A 20,544-nucleotide genomic window follows, 5' to 3' on the forward strand; every position below is an offset into this window, starting at 1 on the left:
GCTACGCTAAAGTCAAAGATGGATTTAAGGGTCCAAATGTCATGACCAGACTTTATCATGGCGTGAAACTGATGGATTTGTGTGCATAGCTCCTTTCCTGCCTCTGTTCTGTTTTATAGCAGTTTCTTTTAGTTAATTGTTAGCTATTTTCACATTAAAATAAAAACTTACTACCGTTGATTACTCAATTTGTTGTACTATTTAGGTTATAATACCCTGCACAAATGTAGTTACAAAAAGGAAGTATAACTCTTTCTCTGAAATATCAGAATTGTGATTATCCAATTAAAAGTACAGCTATATATAGTTGAGGTAGTAAATTATAACAGTGCATTGGGATTCAGCCACATAAGTAGCCCTGTAATTAATGGTACTTAACCCAGCATATTACCAAACTTTATCAGGGGAGTAAAAATGGTCCATGTGTTGAACTTAGTCTGTGCTTCCCATAAAGTGTTCCCAAACCACCTGACAGAGGTTACTGCGTTAGTTCTTACAGTCCCGTGAGACGTGGAAGGCACCGTTCTCCTTGAACAAAAAAAGATAAATGGAATATAGGCAAAACTTTCCAACGTGATTTGCTGATTTTCATTTTCACAGTGGTATGAGACAGAGGGAGGTGGAAGGATGCTCTTTCCTCAAACTGACAGCAGGATGAGAGTCAACCCCGAGGCTTTTCGTCACGTGCTTGCACATCTATGAATGAAGGTAGCTCTTGCACCACGTCTCACCAATGCATCAGAAAAATAAAAATAATTTAAAAAAATAAAAGGAAGGGTATGGTGGAGATCCAGAGCAAAAGAAAGAGTTAAACAGGAAAAAGAAACTTATTTAAACCAGTTCCTTAGCACAGATCTGTTATTCCCTGGTGATTTCTTTAGGCTTCATGCAGCATCAAACATAACCCAGAAGGCTTCAAACGTTTTTATCCTGTTACACCCCTAGGAATATGAGACATCATGATTAGATTGCACTGCAACAGATAATCTAACAACAACTTTTCCTTCCCTCATGACCCGCTAAGATTCTAGCTCAGTGCAGGTATAGAAAATTACAATTTGTCTGTACGTTGCTTTAATAGCCTTACAGCATTTTATGTGCCTGCTACAGGCATTTAATAAGCATAATTAAACTAATTAAAAACAGAATTAAGAAAGGGATATTTTCCAAAAGTAATTCTTCCCTCTTAAATCTGCCATAGAGAGTAACTAATACTAGATAATGTCCCAAATTACTTACACGTCCATCATCTAAATTTATCACTCCAATTAGGTTTGAGCTCTGCTTGGGACATCAAAACACATTTTGTGTCCTAAGCACCACTACTTCTTCTTACGAACCCTCTGAAAATGTTAAAAGTTTTGCATTGTAATATATAAACTTATCAAGTCACTTGGGCTTTCTAATATTTAGTCAACTTTGTTCAGGGCCTGTTTCAGGGCTCAGAGAAACAGCTGAGCTATGGCTGACTGAATTACTGTGTGGTACCAGACCAGTGTAACTGTCCATGTGCTAGCTCTTAGCCTGCCAGAAACGCAAAGAAAAATGTGCTGCCTTAAAATTCAATTAAGCTAACATGCTTTTCTAGCATTTACAAGGGGATAAAAGTGTGTCTATGGTCAATAGTCATAGCTCAGATGATTCATAAAAATTTGTAAAGCAAGCTACATACAGTATTAATATTTTTTCTCAAGTCTTTAAAAAAAAATTTACGATTTTGGTATAATAAAATAATGCCAGGTTAATCCAATAATGACAGATTGTAATGGAATTTTATTCTACGTCTTGAAGATAATAATCATAGAATGGCCTAAGCTGGAAGGGACCTTAGAGATCATTTTAATCCAGCCTCCTTGCCGCCAGGGACGCCACCTCTTGACTAGATATCAGGCAACACATGGGGACATACTGTATAGAATAAAATATAAGGTGTGTTTTTCCTTTTTCTTTTAGAGCAGCTGCTATCTTTTCTTAGGTTAACCACTCTAAAAATATAAAAGTAATTTGGGATACTAATGTATAGCTCCTTAAAGAAAATGCCACCATCAGAACCAAAGAACTGAAGGGAGACAGAAGAACAAATAAATGTAACTCAAAGCAGACAAAAGAATAGGAATAGGGGAAAAAAATGCACAGGAATGGCTTTTTTCTTAGGTTTCATCAGAGCAAAATGGATTATTTCCATTCACTTCAATGGATAGTCAGATAATACATAAGATTGGGTGGGGGGGAGAACAGTCCTAGACCAAGACATAGACTGTCATGTCAGAGAGAATGCAGTAATTCTAAAATCCTAAAAATCCGACAGCTCTTCTTTTCAGAAACTACTGTACAGGTGTAAGTCAACATTTAATCCTGACAGATGGAAGGACTTCTGCATCTCTTTCTATCTGTTTCAACTGTTTCCCTGTTGTGCCATGTCATTTCCTGGTTTTTTTTCACTGTTTTTCCCCCCAGACCTTCTGATGCTAAAAGAGTTGTTCTCTTACTCCAAGCAGACGTAAGTTTGCCTGCCTTTGGTGACTGGTCACAATTTTTAAAGCACTCACGCTTCTTCCTCCTCCCAGTCAGTATCAAGGGAAGAGAGGTTCAAAGACTAAAAATATTGTTTGAAATAGTGAATTAGAATTAATATTAATGTTCTAGGGCAAAAGGACTAAAAAACTCTACGCAATTGAAAAGCTATGCATCTCTAGAATTCCTGGAACATCGCTCTTTGCTAAAGAGAATCAATGTAAATACACTTGAAATCTCTGTGACATTCAAAAGAAGTGCACGTCTCCACAAATCTCTTTTGTGTGTTATGTACTGAAAGCAAGGTTTTGGGGCATAATAATAATTCCTGCAACTCCTAAACACTGTCTGATTTTTGCTTTTTACTTATTTATTTAACTGTACAAGCCACTTGGTAAACTGCTTATCCATCTAAAATATTTTATGCTGTTTTCACTGGAGAAGATACAGCTTTTTGCATAGTAACCAGTAAAATGCATTGCTGAAAAGAGATACCTAATCTGACTTTCAAAACTGTGTGGGAGAGAAAACCATAGTGCTGTTTCACTCAATTCAATTACGCTGCAATGTATTATGAAAAAAATACTTAGAGTCTAACCTATAACTAATACAAATACTAAACAGTGTAAAAACAAGTGTATTAGTCAAATAAATACATATTAAGTATTAAAATGCATAAACAAAATGCTTTGGCTAGAGATTTGCCTGCCCAAGGACTGCAGTAAGTAGCATTAAATGAGCACTGTTTCCTCATTAACTTGTTATACTATTTTTCTCTGTTTTATTCTAACCTTAAAAAATAAGTATTTCTAGGGGTTGAGAAGAGTAACTAACCTGTCAAATGCAAGGAAAAAATTCTGGAAATGCCTTAAGCTGCTGCTATTCCAGTCTCATGAGATTTCCAACTTATTTAGGTAGCACAACACCTTATACAAAATTTACAGAAACCTGCAAAGATTGGGTAACTACCTGACTTTAATCCCTAGCTTTACAAAATGAGTTGTATTTTCTGTTACACAGAGCTGATGCATTAGCACTGCATGCAGCACATTCGCCTAGCTGTGAATTCCAGTCCAACATCTCAGGCTGCTTATTTGAACTATTGAACTTTGAGGGGTAGCATCCCCTCAAAAATCAGTAATAACGTCTCTCTCAGGACTATCACAAGATATAGTTTATGCACCAGTCTCCCTGCACAGTTGAAGGAGAGAAGCAGTCAGTTCTGAGGACCTAAAGTCAAGCACTAGCTATGGGCTGCATGTGGATTCCTGTCTTGTTCTGACACTTACGACTGAAAATGAACTACCTCTTTATCCAGGATCCTGAGCAGTCCTTGCTGTAGGCACATATGGCTGTGTGTATACTAGGGGACTAGACAGAGCTAGACGATGTGACCAGTCCATACAGTTAGACCTGTGCCATCATGGTTTCATACTATATGACTAGGACTCTTCCAGCCAAGACAGATATGATTTCAGGAGTAACATGGGCCATAGATTGTTACAAATATGCTGTCTGGATGTGGTTTTATTTTGGAGTGTCAGAAACCAGTATGATTTATCTCAGTCTGAAGTACTTATCTAAAAAATGTCAGATGAATACCACCCATATTTATTGCCGTTGTCTACAGTGAAAGCCGTGGATGACAAGGTCCGATGAAAAAACTACATCATAAATATATAAATTTACGTGATCTGAGGTGTATGTCCAATACCATAAGATGGGAAATGATTTGATGGCCCAAGCTAGTTCAGTGGAACCAGATGATGAATAATGATCAAGGGTAAGCTAGTATTTATAACTCCCATATTAGATAAAAATGGACGTACAAATTCTGTTCCTTAAACAGCAGCAGTGACCAGAATATACCAATTTGGAGCAAAGTCAGAAAACCCAAAGAGAGAAGTAAGGAGCACACGGAATACTACCATTTGTTCCATACAGACACAGTATGTCTGCAGGTGGAACAGATATTTGATGGCACCCAATCATATTGGTCAGCACAACAATTCTCTGAATTCAGCTTCATCCATCTTTCCAACAGAGATTGGTAGACTGGCAATTCAACATTCCAAGGGATTTATTTCTGAGATAAATAAGCATGGCCAGAGAAAATGGTATGTAGTAAAAGGAGTGCAGAGTAACTGTCCATGAGTGAGAATGGGATCTCTGAGGTGGCTAGGTGGGAGTCAGGGGCACTGACTCTCAGCGGACACATAGTACAATATACTGGGAGGAAGGAAAGCACAGAGAACAGGGAAAGCTGTGATGAGGGATACGTTAAAGTGGGGTTACAACACTGACTGCCTGGCATGGAGAACAGGACATGCCATATGTGAAAAAGGAGAAATGTGGAAACAGTATTTGAGGAACCCCACATTTGACAAGTGGGAGAATGGGCACTTGGAGGAGGATGAGAGGCACAATACTGTGCCCATGGCATGACAAAGGACGGCATGCAAATCCATGAGAGGGAATACAGGATTTGCAAGAAGTTCCAGGGTTTGGAATGTGAGGATGCAGGGAGTCCTCAGGACGGTGCAAACCTATCTTCCATTGACTTGAAGTACATGATGTGCCCAGGGGGCCAAGAAGGCCAATGGCATCCTGGCCTGAATCAGGAATGGTGTTGTCAGCAGGAGCAGGGAGGTGATTGTGCCCCTGTACTCGGCTTTGGTGAGGCTGCACCTGGAGTGCTGTGTCTGTCCAGTTTTGGGCCCCTCACTACAGGAGGGACTCTGAGGTGCTGGAGAGGGTACAGAGGCGGGCTACCAAAGTAGGAAAGGATATGGAACATGTGTCGTACGATGAAGGGCTGAAGGATCTGGGACTGTTTAGCCTGGAGAAGACTGAGGGGAGACCTTATCACTCTCTATGACTACCTGAAGGGAGGCTGTAGGGAGGCAGGGATTGGTCTCTTCTCCTTAGTGGTGAGTGACAGGATGATGGGAAATGGCCTTAAATTGTGCCAGGGGATGTTTAGGTTGGATATTAGGAAGAATTTCTTTACTGAGAGGGTTGTCAGCCATTGGAACAGGCTGCCCAGGGAGGGGGTTGAGTCATCATCCCTGGAGGTGTTTAAGAGACAGGTGGATGTTGTGCTGAGGGACATGGTTTAGTGGTGTTGATAGGGCTAGGACAAAGGTTGCACTCAATGATCTTGAAGGTCTCTTCCAACCAAAACTGTTCTATGATTCTACGATTCTACGATTCTATGATTCTATGATTCTGTGATTCTATGATTCTATGATTCTATGACTCTATGTCCTAGTATGTAGCACACAGACCTCCACAGTCCCTTTCAAGTATATTGCAACTATTCACCTTTTCATCAGTTGCTGTGACAGAGATAGGTCAAACATTTTTTTATGGAATCTGTATCATCAGTGAAGCTTTTTTTAAAAAATACAAAGTATCAGTATTAGATTGACCTAAACTAACTAACATATAAGCTTTCTTTCAGAGAAATATAGATGTATGAAGGCAACATGTGCTTCTGTACGTGAATATCACTGAACAATTGGTTATAAGAAAATTGATTATAACGCTTCCAAATATAGCTCAGAAAAGCTAGCTGAACACCACTAAACTTCTTTTGTTTCTTATCCTTTATGGACTTCTTTTCTCAAAGAAGAAAATTTTGCTGCTTGCAGTTACTAGGTTAAATACAGGAGGTAATATTTCCCTTGGTGTCATTAAAATGGCCAAAATCTTCTCAGAAATTAAAGAAAGTCAAAGCAATTGGGTAGTACACCTCAAAGATATACACAGGAATCTACACATGACTCTGGAAATAAAAGCAAAATCTTTTTCACACTGATGGCAATGACAAATCTCCGAATAACTTCACAGGGGTCAGAATTAGTTCTAAACATTTGCTGAGAAAAGTTCTTTTGTCAGTTTACCTGTGAGTTCTGGTGTCATTTGAGGAGAATCACCTCTGATCAGGACCGTTTTACAGAAAGCACAATTCAGGCTGGACTGGAATAAATGTGTTAGAAGCCTAGAAGGATCCTCAGTCAGAAGGATGATGGCATAGAAGGGTGAAACTGGTTCTGTTGAAGTACTGACATTGAGAGCACAGGGGCCGAGATGTAATTTCAAGGATCCAAACCACTTGGACCAACTAATCAGCTGAATGGAACTACCAAATCTCCAAGGTTTCTTTTCTAATAAGAAATACTTATAATTAATTCTTAAACGAAAATCAAACAAAAGAAAGAGTGCTGATATTTATGAACTACTTCCTTGAATTACATTTTTTTTTGCTGTTCCTGGATTTTTTCTGAATTTGTCCTTTATTTATGATAATGTATCATGGAGGAAATTTACCATTCTCTATAATACTGAGAGGTTTGCCAGAACGAATGTTTCTATATCCAAGCTAAAATATTTATCATACATTCCTTCTAAATTGTCTTTTCTTTAAAACATGGATGTACTTTAAAGATTGTGCTTATTTTACAGAGTGCTATTCTGGGAAAGAAATAACATAAGCATTAATTCTCAGAAGCATTGATTATTGCCACAGAACATATGACTGTTCAATTAGAAATACCTTTCTACTTCAAAATCCTCTTTGCTTTTTTTAAACATTGAATAATGCTTTCAAATTGTCAGAACTGAAGCAAATTATTTGATTTTTGTTTGCTTCAGCATCAGTTCTTTGCAGCCTTTCGATTCCCTGAAAACTTCAGAGTTTCAGCCCTGGTCTGACCCGAAACAGTAAATTCTTTTACTTTTTGGAGTTCTTCATTATCTGCCCAGCTGTACACCCTTGGAGCTGCCTCTTGCTGCTTTGTCATTGTACTGTGAACTTTTCTACTCAGCTCAACCCACTGAGATGGAGGAGGTCTCATCCTGATTTTCCTGTAGGGTGCAGGAAGAAACAGCAGCCTGGTGACAAATTCCCTTTTAAACCTGTCGCCATAGTAACAAGCAGAAAACCTCCCTCTTTCCATAACCTTCAGACTGGGAATTTTTCAAATCAGGGTGCTGTCTCTTTTCTGCCTGCCTGAGCTCTTGTTTCAAGTCTATGAGAAACACTGTAAAACATTAATTTTCCCACAACCATTAGCACCCAGATTTTCCAAGGGTTGAACTGTGAATCCTGCTCCTAGGACAAGGTGGTTGTGTCAGCACCTGTGCCGTTGGCAAGTTTGACAAAGGGCATCTCAATATGCTGCTGGCTGATTATTTATGAAGAGAAATGACTTTGTACTGGAGAGAATGATGGAATTGCACAAGAAATTAATGATGAAGGGTGACAACTGAACTCACCAGTGAAAGCCTGTACTGTATCAGCAATATTTGCTGGTGTTTATCCTGCTGCACTAGTTACACCAGCACAAATCCCCTCAGGAAGACAGTTTAAATCAGTGACCTGTGTGGCCAGCGCTGTGGTCACGTACCTCCATGCTGGAAGTGCCCCCATCACCCTGCTTGTGCCAATACAATGTGTCCTGGCCTCAATAGAACCTAAGCAGCCCATAATGAACACAGAGACAGAGCATGGCAGCCTTTTTTTTTCTGGGGAAATGGAAAACACATAATTTAAGCTGCCCATCATGGGAATACATTTAAAAGGCTGTGGATTTTATCCTTTTGAAAGGCTGTGAGACAATGGAGACATTTGGTGAAGAAGGCAGGCATGGCAGAGCAGCCGGATCAGCCTCTCCTCCCCACTGCGGCCGCTGCACTCTCTATGGGAAAGTTACTGGTGTGGAACAGCTACGCACCCAGGTGTCACAGAGGGCAGTGGGGCATGAGGGAGAGAAAAATGTCCCTCCTGTGCCAACATCCCACATCCCAAACGTGAAGCTTCACTCGAGCTGTTTCACGCTTTTCCTCACTTCTCTCCCTCTCTTTTCTTTGGAAAGGTCTTTCATTCTTTCTAGCACAGACACTGGAATCAGCAGTCCAGATGGGATCTAACAATGGGGTGAAGCTTCCCAACTTGGAAAAATCATGTTCCTTCTGCAATTGAGCTTAGGAGCCTCCTCTAGGAGGACAGGCCTGTCAGAATGCACAAATCATTCAGAACAAAACCCATTTGCTTCTTGGCAAAGTAACGAACGTGTAAATTCTTTTGTATTCTGAGGTAGAAATGGATGAATAATTCATAACAAATAACCTATTTGATTAATCTTACATCCTTATAAATTTCTTCTCCTGTTGCTGAACTGACCTTGGGCCTAATGGGATTTTTGCAGAGTTATCTGACAGTATGAGGTGTTTAATTTTTAGAAATAGCTTTTGGTCTGCAGATTGTTAGTGAGGACTTGTTGCCAAGTGCTTATAATTAAAAATGAGGCTAGTTAGCATGTTTTTATATGATGCTCAGGTTACATGATATGATTTTGTTCTATGACTGAAAATAACTCTGAGAATAAGCTCTCAAGCATACCTAAAAGGAATTTAAAGTTAAAAAATTATTTTCTGAAAAACATTCCCCATTATTTCATTAAGATTTTCTGTGGTCTTAATCAGCATTTCAGTAAACTTCTACACTACGGTTTCTGTGTACAGGAAAAGAAAGGATTTGAAGTGGAACCATTTAAAGGTTTGACGGAATAATTAAAACAGGCTATTTTTTTCAGTATCTGTTCAGCTAGTCACAATAAGCAAATAAGACAGTGACATACTGGGGCATCTTGTATTTAAAACCTCTTATAAGTTTTAAAGCCTTTTATATCTCCCTACCAAACCAACTGTCTACATATTTTTATTATACGGAAAAAAAATAGTCCTGTGGTTAGAGGATTAATTTGGGAAATGTGCAGTTAAGATTTCCTGATCAGCCATGAATCTTTTGTATGCTCCAGAAGGCCATTGGGAGTGATGACAGTGGCCACTAAGAGGCTTGACCTCACTGGGTTAAAGTTAACCCTTGTGGATATCTCTTGTAGACTCCCTACCTCAGTTCCCCACAGCACAAGACTAAAAGTAACTTCTGTACCTCTGAGGTGTAGTGTCAAAAACCAAGGAAACATTCAGTCCCTGGGATAATGCTCATCCAAGAATTTAAAATAAAGTATTTGATACTGTGTCTGCTAATTACAGGGATAATTGTCGCTGTAGCACTTCATTCTGTGTGGCCAAGCCCTGTGTCTGTCTTCAAGTCCCACCAGCCAAAGCCCACAGCTGCTTAATCATCCCTGGGTGCTCTGGGGGAAGGTGGACCAAGGTACAGATCTGGTATAGACGAAAGCCAAGCGCCCACTACCAACCCTTTGTCTGTTCTTGGGAAGATTTCCTGTCGTGCCTGTTATATGAAACTAAAATCCACAAAATTTGTGTTCAGATGCTGACTGCACTAAGGAAGGCTGGATAATTAGGTAGACAGACAGACAGAATGGAAAGTCAGGCTTATTATTATTGTTTTTTTAATTTCAAGAATAGCCATATCCTTTCTTCCTTTCAACACATAAGGTCATAAAGGCATGATCATGCAATCAGCAGTGATTGAATAACCATGAGTTACTGTCTGACACTTGAACCGTACCAATTAATCAAAAGCATGACTGCATCAACTGTGAAATAAAAACACATTTTCATAACCTGCCCTTAAACTCCCTTACAGTTTACTTTGCAACTGGGGCAGGTTAAGAGCATTATTAGTAACTGCAACCTGTTTTATAGGTTTTAACCTTTTCTTAACACCAATTCAATATCCATTCCTGAAGAGAAAACAGTAATCTACTGAAAGAAAAAGTCATTAGAGTGAGTTCTCTTTCTTTGCTTAATATTAGAAGCTGCTAAGTGTTAGACTTCTGTAAAATGTTTTCCTTACCTATAAAAAGGAGTTAAAATAATTTTTCAGTAATCTATTTTTCACTCTTTACTCTGTGCATGTACTTCCTCTTCAAATTTATAGTCAAAGTAAAGTTCATCCCATCTTCCCCATTCACATGTTTCTTTTACTATCCCAATGCCATCTGAACATGGCACCTTTTCCATATGTCTCTTCTTAAGATTGCGCTATTTGGTTTTGACACCCAAAGTAAATTTTTGCTTTACCCTACACATACTTAAAGTAAATAAGGCTGTGAGAAGTTTGCAGTTTACATAGAAAAGAGTAGTTTCGTAACATATTTATTTTCTAATACATGAACGTTGTTCAGATTTTATAACCACCAGCCAGAAGAAAGCTTGGAATTGGAAGAACTCCAGTTTCCATGAGACACAGCGAGCTTTTTGAGATCACATGTGTCAGATCTCTTGCTCCTATCACCATGCCATGCTACCTTTATCAGGTTGCTTATTTGAGGTATTCCTAGTGAAAAGAAAAGAAATTTTTTGGTGTGAGTGTGAATCTTGTAACCATGACAATACTTATCACCCTGAACTTTGTTAACAAATAAGTGGTAACGAAAAAGCTATGAAATATTGTTCTTGAGAACAGACTACGAATGCTTGGATAAGCTTTTTTTTTGAAGGAATCCATTGCATTTCTGCCTGTTTTAACTAATGAGGTCTTTTACAGAATCAATAATGTAAAAGAGTTCCGTTCAGTCCCATCCCTCGATACCTCTTCCCAATTAAGGCAGTGGATCATTGTATTAATAATATTATTTAATGACTAGTCAGCATTTTTACCCTGGTGAGATACTGTGCAAACATGAATTAATCCCCACCAAAGCCCTGAAACCTCACTAGGAAATATTAAACCCATTTTACAAATAAAGGCTTGGAGCCAGAGATTTTTCAGATCATATCTTGAAGCTCCTAGGGACAGTGAGAGTCTAGAATAATGAATGGCCCTGCAGTTACAGCTGCCTTAAAGAATATCAGCACTACTCTGCTTTGACTTGGGGCAATTATTTTACTTTTCAAGGAAAACCCTTTCTGTGTTGTTTGTTTGTTTGTTTTTTTTCCCAGGAATGAGTTTTCTAACAGTCCTTCAGACTGAGGCTGTACATATGAAATAATTACATGGTCATTAGGATATATATACATTTAGAGAAAGAGAGTCCACTTCCATAGCCCAGTGATTAGAGCATCCACCCAGATTCAGATTTCTCTCCAATGAATATTTAGCTTTATACATATGCAACAGCAAGAAAAAAGTGAAGACTGGGAAAGATCTAATTGTTTGTAGCTTTTTCACTAATGTTCTCTTCAGCTCAAGGATTTGAAATCAAAACTTCATGTAATGGAACACAACGCTGAGGGACAGACAGACACACATGTCCCAGCTGTCTTTAGAGGTGTTAATCACGAGCACAGCTCTAACTCCAGAGCTTGTCCACACTGAACTTAACTGACTAACCCAAAACTTTTAGAAAAGTCTTTCCAGTTTCCATCTTTCACAGTATGCTCCTTCTTGTTTAACAGTGATTCCCTCTAAGTGAGGATGGAACATAATAAATTTTTGCATCACTGATGGTATCCAGTCCACCTGTTCCGGCCACCTACAATTTGGTAGCTAAGTCAGGAGGACAGGATTTCCTTCTGAAAATATTAAAACCATCCACCTCTCCGTTCATTATCCAGCAATCTTTGGTACTTTCAGAGGACTTAATGACCCAAAATTCAGGATGGATCTTTTCAGTCCTCTGGCCATAAATAGCTGAAGTTTTTGAAATCAGCTTAGTTTCTTTGTAGTCTGGTTGTGATTTCATTTTTTATTTTTTTTTAATTCTCCTATTTCTCATTTCTGTTGACTAATCCCCCATTTTCTTCCTAATCAGGCTCCTGGATGATCGATCAATTTAGCACACATTAACATTTGTGTTAATTTTTGATTACCTATTTCATATAAGGGTCCTTACTCTTGTAGACACCTGACAATTAATACTATTGACCTATAAGACATTTACTCTGGATTCAGAAATCCTGCAGTTCTTTCTCAACCAAATGGGAAGGAGAACCATTCTGAGTACTTCTAGGGCATGATTCACCTCACCCTAAGTTAAGCTTCTAAAGTAGGACAAATCTGCTATATCCTAAAAAAGTCTATCACTCTTCATTGACTCTAAAGGAAGTCCAGATATCTACAGTTTTAGAACTCTACATCTGAATTACTTTCCAACTGCTAGATGAGATGAATTCTACCCTGGGGCATGTGACCTCTTTCCTGTGATTTTTGGAATCCTCCACAGGATTCACTTGTGAGGTACCTAGGGAGCCTCATGTTTAACAACATCTTCCCTCTTACACTGCTTTAACTGAGGCATAATCTGCCTGAAGGTTCTTCAGTCTTTTCTTTAACACATGCTTCTATCTGATCTTTAGAACTTATCCCATAAGTTTTTCACTTGTTTTTATAATAGTGGACAAACAAGTCCAATACAGCTATTTTTACCTTGACTGTTTAAGGAACTTCCTGATTTCAGTGCAGCTGAATGGCAACACTACTTGTTTTAGAAAAACCTATTCTAAAAGAGTATTTAAAGATAATGACATCTCTTGCTGAATTCATGCTCCTCATTCAAGCTGTTATTTGTTTTGGTTTTTTTCCTTAATATAGCAACCATGATTTATTTTCCCATCAATGTGCAACAGTAAGGTCAGGGAGAGAGTTTATACTATTCTTGTCAGATACAAAAATATCCTAATAACATAAAACAAACTGTTGCAATGTATTAACATGAGCATATGCACAAAAGGAGAAAAAACACTGTAACACTAACTTTTGAAATGTAAGTATCCTCTCTTTGACTAAAAGGAGCTTTAACTAGCAAACACATAGAAACCACTTTCCATATTTCTCTTTCAAAAGTAACCACATAAAGTAATTACACATAAATCAAAATTTTGATGGATTTCACATAAAACAGTAATAATCTGAATGTGACATTTCGGGAACAGAAGATCAATTTTGCACAATCTGAAAGATATAAATCGGGCTACACTGAAGCCAGTGGGACATTTTACTACTAGCTTTGTGAGACAGAATATCATGAATTTTACTTATGAGCTCTGTGGGTTCCTGATTTCTTCTGCTATTTTTTAAAATTTAAAAGGTAACACTGAAAACTCTTTCTGCTCTTATTACATTCCCTAAGGGGTAAGGCAAAAGAGGGAAAGCTGATAACCTCCTTGAATACCTCATTTTGAATTCTTGGTTGCTTGGATGTTACCCAGATCTGATGCTTTTCTGCTTTCGATTCTCTAACCTCATATAGCAGGTGAGAAATTCTCAGAAAGGTTGGACTGGGAAGTTTTTTGGCCAGTCTCATGAATGCATGGCCTGGTGCCTAGCCCACTGTGGGCTTTGGACTGGAGAGAGGCTGCCCCGTGGAGCAGCCTGCTGCCTCCTCACCCCCGTGGCTGCTCCCAGCCTTGGATGTACAAGCAGCACAAGTGATCTGAGAGATGATGTCTGTACCTAGCTCCTCCTCTGGCGTCCCTGGAAAACTGAAGCCCGACTTGAGCAGATCGCCACCCTCTTCTTCTGAAAAGACAGAAACAAAGTAGCTATTTAATAACTCCGGTATTAGTCACATTGAATTCTATTGCCTTTTAGCCTTCATCTATTTATTCCAGGAAGAATCATTATTGACAGTCCTCCAGTTGTGCCTTCAGTGCTTCCCACCTCTGGTGGTAAGAATGTCGCTCATGATGCTCAGGCCAGTTTCTTTACCTTTTATTCATCACCATTTCAATTCCACAATTCCAAACTCTGATAATGCTGCGATGGTGACTTCCTCCTATCAATAACATTTGCTTTTGTGCCAGAGACAACTTCTGCAATTCTGAAACTTAAGCTCAGGTGATATGTCTACGTTGTACAAAAGCAGTGAGGTTATGCAGAAACTTGCTGAATGCCCTGAGTGCAGCTCTCAGCTACCCTGCTTTTATCCTGCTTCAGAGCTGTAGCTTGTGGCCTCTGCATTGCGCTCTTGTCATGCTGCCATACAAATTAATTTAGACCTGGCACCTAGCTCAGATATTTCTAACATGATGCTGCATATGGAAAATGGGGTCAGTAATATTTCCTTAAGGTACAAGAACGGCTTGAGAATACAGATTAGGACACAAAATATCACAGCAACGTGTTTCATGTGAGTACAAGATACTACCTTTTAAACTTCTCTTTTTAAAAAAAGAAGTGGGTTTGCCCTCTTATTCATATTTGCTGCTGTCTCAGCTAAGTGGAAATTGTTTGAACATATACAGCCTATACTCTTTCCTACCATCTGTGTGTGTTACAAGCAGAGATAGCCCCAAAGAACACTGAAAGAACGGAGTACTCAGAGAAAGATAAAACCAGGTATTGCAGACCATGTTTCTGTAGTGCACGGCCAAGGATGGATGACTTCTAAATTATTCACATCAGTTCATGTTCTTTATATCCTCAGGCAGACATTCCCATGAGTTTGAACCAACTTTTCAATCCCTGCACCAGACAAGATTTTTTTTATGGTTCAGCTTACAACAGACACACCATTTTGCCTGTTTAAACGGTGCATTTAACAAATACATCCATTCTCTATGTTTCTTGGTCTTGGTTGCACTTTTTATTTATAGTATGATTTTTCCCAATTATCTTACAGCAAGTAAAATGAGTGAATATGCTCGCATGGATACTCGAACAATTGTTCCTAGTTTTGACAATTCATGAGGCTAAGAATATAAAATTGATAACAATGGATTGTATAGCACAGATACTGCATAGAAAATAAGTCCTGAGGACGTTAAGAGCGTTGGATAAGCTGAACTGTCTAATAAACTTCTTGTTTATAAACTCAGTTCTTAAATAAACTCACTCTGCTAAAATATATCCTACTAGAGATCTCATTAAGTGATGGGTAAAAAGTTATACACAACTTAAAAAAATGACTGGCATATGAATTTAAATTAAATTTCATTTGGAGAGCTAATGGACAACTCTAATTAAATAAAAGCATAAATTAGGCAGTTTCCATGGAGACTTTACTCACATGATCTGCCTATACTCTGTAACTCATATGCCTGCCCTCTAATTTGGCTGCACAGGAGTAATGAATCAGATATAAGTTGGAGCAAAAATATTCTAAAGGATCCTTTACATTCATGTAAGTAACGAGGAGATCTTAATGTTAACTTCATGATAAAGAAGCTTTACGGTGAAATATCAGTTTTGTATTCCTGAAATAAATTAATTTATTCCAAGATTACATCATGAATACGTATTCAGAAACACTTATAAAACGATCCAAAGAAAATAAAATGCATAATATTCTTTCTCCTTTGCAGAAGTCAGCATTATACTCACAAGCTTTGCACAAAAATAGAGTAAAACTTTAGGGATACACTAAACTAGACTAATTTCCTTTTTAAAATGAAAAGGTCATGCAATGGGATCCATGAGTGAGATTCTGACTTTGCTGTAAGAAATCCTGTGAAAACACAAACAATTCAGTTAATCTCTTTCTGCCTCAATGACCGAGTGAATTAAGACTAGAATTAATTTCTTTCTAAAAGCTATCCTACATGCATACATTCGTTAGTGTCAGTGAGCCTGTAGTCTAGAAGAGCCTATAAAGAGCACAAAAAAGTTAGAATTTCCATCCTGCAAAGCAGCTGATTGTGTTTTGAATGTGGTCACTTGCAAATGTTTCAAAGGAACTTAGAATTTCTTTGTAATTCTCTTCGGTTTATGAATCTGCATGAGGGATATGAGTAGCTTTAGTGATTAGTTTACTTCCTAAGCACGAGGACTCCTCATTTCTTTATATTTTATGACTATACCTATTCAGATCACTAATTCATTGTTTAGACTGTCTTTTCAAAAGGATACTGTCAGTTCCTTCAGCCCTTGAAGAGATTCAATTTCTGTATTCTGCACTTACGAAGCATAAATTAATCTGAAGTCTCAGTGGCTCCCGCAGTATTACAAAGAGAACCTTTGTGTGAGATTGAACTGTACTTCAAAGTCATATTATTCCTTTAGCAAAAGACATCCATGGTCTTTGTTTATTCAGTTTACAGTTTTCTCAGAAATCACCGTTTTTATTACTGATCAGGGAAATGAAAAGCATATCCTTCATTCATGAGCACAGCAGCAACCTTCATACCTCATGGTAATGAAGTCAGGCATATGATCACAGAATTGTCGTGCATGCTGAAATTCAAGTGTCACAAATTGCATGCCTTCATTTTATGTCATTCACCTCCTCTGTCTCATAGATCCAGAGCATTTCAGCTTCCCCTTTGCTCAAGGTGGACCTCCTAGTAGAATGTTCTACACTAGTGGACATAGAGGAAAATAGTAGTCATAGCATGGAATGTTTTGATAGGCAATGAATTGCAAATAAAGATGAGATTATGGAAATAGGATGATTTACAATTTAAGGGTTTAAACAATGTATGGAACAAGCAGTCCACAGCCAAGGCACAAAATTACTAGTTAAAATCCCTTCTCAATATACAAACTACTCCATCACATACTGGCCTAAATAGAAGGCAAACTGAAACTAAAAAAAAATAAAATAGTAGGAGAATATTTCATTCTCAACAGGGCTCAAAATAGTGACAAAAAATGATAGGCTTTAAAAGTGCAGAGATACGTATCTGCTTCTGTGAAAGCTGAATGTATAGTAAAATGATGCTGTGATCTGCATAAATAGGAGAGCACAAACTGTCATTTACATTTACTATCTCATTTTCTTTTTAAAAAATGTGATGGATCTGTCAGGCATTCCAGTGCAACACTGCACAGACGACACTGATGACTGTGGTAGGAACCTTTCACAGCTGAAGTTCTCCAGACTTAAGCTTGGAAACATCAGGAGACGTTGCTGAGCTGAAAACAGCTTGACAGATCCAGATGGCTCATCCAACCCTGAAGCTACTCCATGTACAGTGGGAAATGACATTGGCTAGTGCCTGAGATCAAGCTGGCATGGCACAGCTTTTGTCCTGGATGGATGTCTGGATGTCTGTCATTACCTGCGGAAGGGCTGGTTGACACGGGCCAAATCTGGGGAAGGGTGTGTGCCATGGCAGGGGTGATTGCTGCCACTGCTCAGGTGTGCGGCATGTTCCTGATGAGTTAAAACTACAGAGGAAGTCTTAGTTTCTTCTACTCAGTTTTCTGTGTCCAGAGAAGAGGTTACAGCCCAACACAAATCCAGAATAAAACTGCCGAAGGCCACGGAATGATATCTTTGTAAAACCTGGGTACAGGAGATGCAGCTAATCTCTTGGGGGTCAATTTTGAATCCTGCCTGAGCTTTACTTGGTACTGGATTGAGGGTCATTAGGGTGTTACTTTGTGTTCTGGGTCAGGAAAATATAATTTTCCGTATGAGCTAACGGACAAATGATCTCTTTTTACAAGAGATCATTTTTACAAATGATCTCCCTTTTTACAAGAGTGTCCACTGATAGGACAAGGGGAAATGGGTTTAAGGTGAAGGAGAATAGATTTAGATTAGATCTTAGGAAGAAATTCTTCAGCACGAGGGTGGCGAGACTTAGGAATAAATTGCCCAGAGACGTTGTGGCTGCCCCCTCCCTGGAGGGGTTCAAGGCCAAATTGGATGGAGCCTTGAGTAGCCTGATCTAGTTGAGAGGCGTCCCTGCCCATGCCAGGGAGGTTGGACTAGATGATCTCTAAGGTCCCTTCCAGCCTAAGTCATTCTATGATCTATGATTCTTCCATCATGTTCCTGTCTGCCTGTGGTCTAAGTGAGCATTTTTACAGTCATGGCACTGAAATCATCTGATATAATTTGTTTTCCTTGGTTTGATAATCACTTTATCCATCTTTCAAATTTTATCATCTCAGTTTTAACCTCTCAGTCTACTCTCTGAGCCAGACCTACCAGTTTAAACTCTCTTCACCTGCTAAGTTTTGCACCAAGATATGCCTCTATGTATGCCTGCACTTTTTACGCATTCATTATGCCCTTAATAACCAGGCATGCTGTTACTATCTCCTAATTGTACTTCTCCCACAACTTACCCATCCACAAAATCAGTGGACTTGTTACTCACATACTTCAAAAGACTCCACATCAGCAAGACGTATAATCAATTAACTGCCTTCTCCATCACAAGAGTGAACTACAACTGCGATTGGACTTCTTAGTTCATTGGGTTTTAATTTATTTATTATTGGTCTGCTCTGAACCTCCCACTGAGTTTTTTCTATGTGTGATTTTCTTTCAGCCTGGAAGGTCCCTCTGGTAGCTGTTGTTATTTTAGTTCTGTCTATACAGCACCTGACTTACTAACTCTGACAACAGACGAAAGAAAACACACACTCAAAAATGTCTGGATTAAACAGCAGGTGCAACTTCATTTATTCACATAATTACAGAGCGCAAAATGTGTCCAGATTATGAATATAGAACTCTCACCATATCACTCCATGATCTAAGAAAACCAGATTGCCTCTTCCAGAACAGATGTCCTTAGAGATCTAGAAGAGATACCTGGCAGTCCACTAGCCTTCTCTGCAATTAAAACATTTCTTGCAGGTGCTCTTCGACCTTAGCCAAAGATATCCCCAGTCTGCTACAGTGTAGGTACTGCTGAGAAGAGCCTGACCTAAGGGAAGTAACCAATTGCAGGCACAGCTGGGTGCTTTTATGGTCCCCTCATCCCTCATGGGAGACAGCTAATTGGCTTGGACCTCTTCCACGGGGCCAAAATCACTTGTGGTCAATGTTGCTTTTCTCACTCGATACCCAAGAAGTTACATCCAATCAATATTACAACATCTACACAGTAAATGAGGGATGGTGAAGGCCCATTCTCTGGTCATGAGGCCAAGTGGGGTGCTCTAGCCATGTCTTCAGCAACAGGCTGGCTCCACCTTAACTGCTACTGCGAATGGTCCCTTGCCTGTGCTAACTTCTAGTCAAGCCTGGGAAGTATTTGGGACAGTGAAAATTACTTAGCCAAGCTTAAAACTAAGACAGGGACCTCTCTAACCATTATAAATAATCAAATTCCTATCTGTTGGGCCTCTGCCCTGGCACTCCTTAATTTACTACTACAGATGTAACCCAAGTGGCAGGATTGTTAAAGATAATATTCTTGGGCATCATTTTCATAGCATGCTGGTAAGCAATAAATGCAGAGAAAAACAGCAGGGCAGGGAAAATCCTATTTGAAGTAAAAATTAAAGGTGATATTAGGAGATTTAAGGTTATTGACGTTTCCTTTGCAAGAGGCATGCATGAAAAGTTTGAACAGTAGGAGAAACTGTTTAATTAAGTTGCTTTTGTTTTTCTCATCATGGTCTATTTTTCCTATTTTTTCACATGCACACACATAGAAGTGGTCCTGATGGATCTGGCAAAGATCTGTTCATCCCAATATGCTGGCTTCAGCACTGGCCCAAAGTGAGTGTTGCTGGAAAAAGAGTAAATACATAGTTGCCTAGAACATCTTTCCAACTCCCTGCATTTAGCACTCAAGGGACTTCCTGAGATAGAATTTTAATCTAGACCATTTTTTTTTATAGCCACCAATGGATCTATCCTCTATGGATTCATCTAATCTTTTACAAGCCCATTTATACTGATAGCCTCTACCACATCCTGTGCCAATGCACGTCACAATTTAATTATGCTTTATTTGAAAAAGAATTTCCTTTTTGTTTGTTTATCAAGATGCCTGATAATTTAATTAAGTGTCCCTAGTTCTTTGGTTGTGAAAAATAATGGATCATTGATTCCTATTTACTATGTCTGTATCATTTATAATTGTGTAGTCATCTGCCATATCTGTACTTCAGTCCTTTCTTTTCCAGATTGAGGAATCAATCTGTTTAATATTTTACTTCAGCAAAGCCATTCTAAATCTTTCATCATCCTTCTCACTCTTCTCTTATTTTTGTTACTCTGCTATGCCATTTGCAGACACAGCAGCCAGAAATTCAAACGGCTTTAAGGTATGGGTATTTCCAGAGGCACGATGTGGTTGGACTAGATGATCTTCAGAGGTCCCTTCCAATCCCTAACATTCTGTGATGTGGTTCTCTGCTTTTTTTTTTCCTTCTGGTTTTTAAAAAAAATACTTTCATCTGCCTATTCCATAACTCCGAGAATTCATTATTCATATTAAGTTGTGCCCAAGAGAGAAAACGTA

The 20,544-nt window shown here is 38.8% G+C and overlaps 1 protein-coding gene across 1 annotated transcript in view; it reads right to left on the reverse strand.

The window, feature by feature from the left end:
* Positions 1-13,907, reverse strand: part of LOC104276848 (disks large-associated protein 2-like) — a gene marked incomplete at its 3' end in the record, with an annotated part of 32,560 nt that extends 18,653 nt beyond the window's left edge. Inside the window, exon 1 of the mRNA XM_009873301.1 lies at positions 13,847-13,907. The remainder of the gene's footprint in view (positions 1-13,846) is intronic.
* Between the last annotated feature and the right edge of the window lie 6,637 nt (positions 13,908-20,544).

Source organism: Apaloderma vittatum, unplaced genomic scaffold (assembly GCF_000703405.1).
Source record: "Apaloderma vittatum isolate BGI_N311 unplaced genomic scaffold, ASM70340v1 scaffold1787, whole genome shotgun sequence".
Lineage (NCBI taxonomy): Eukaryota > Metazoa > Chordata > Aves > Trogoniformes > Trogonidae > Apaloderma > Apaloderma vittatum.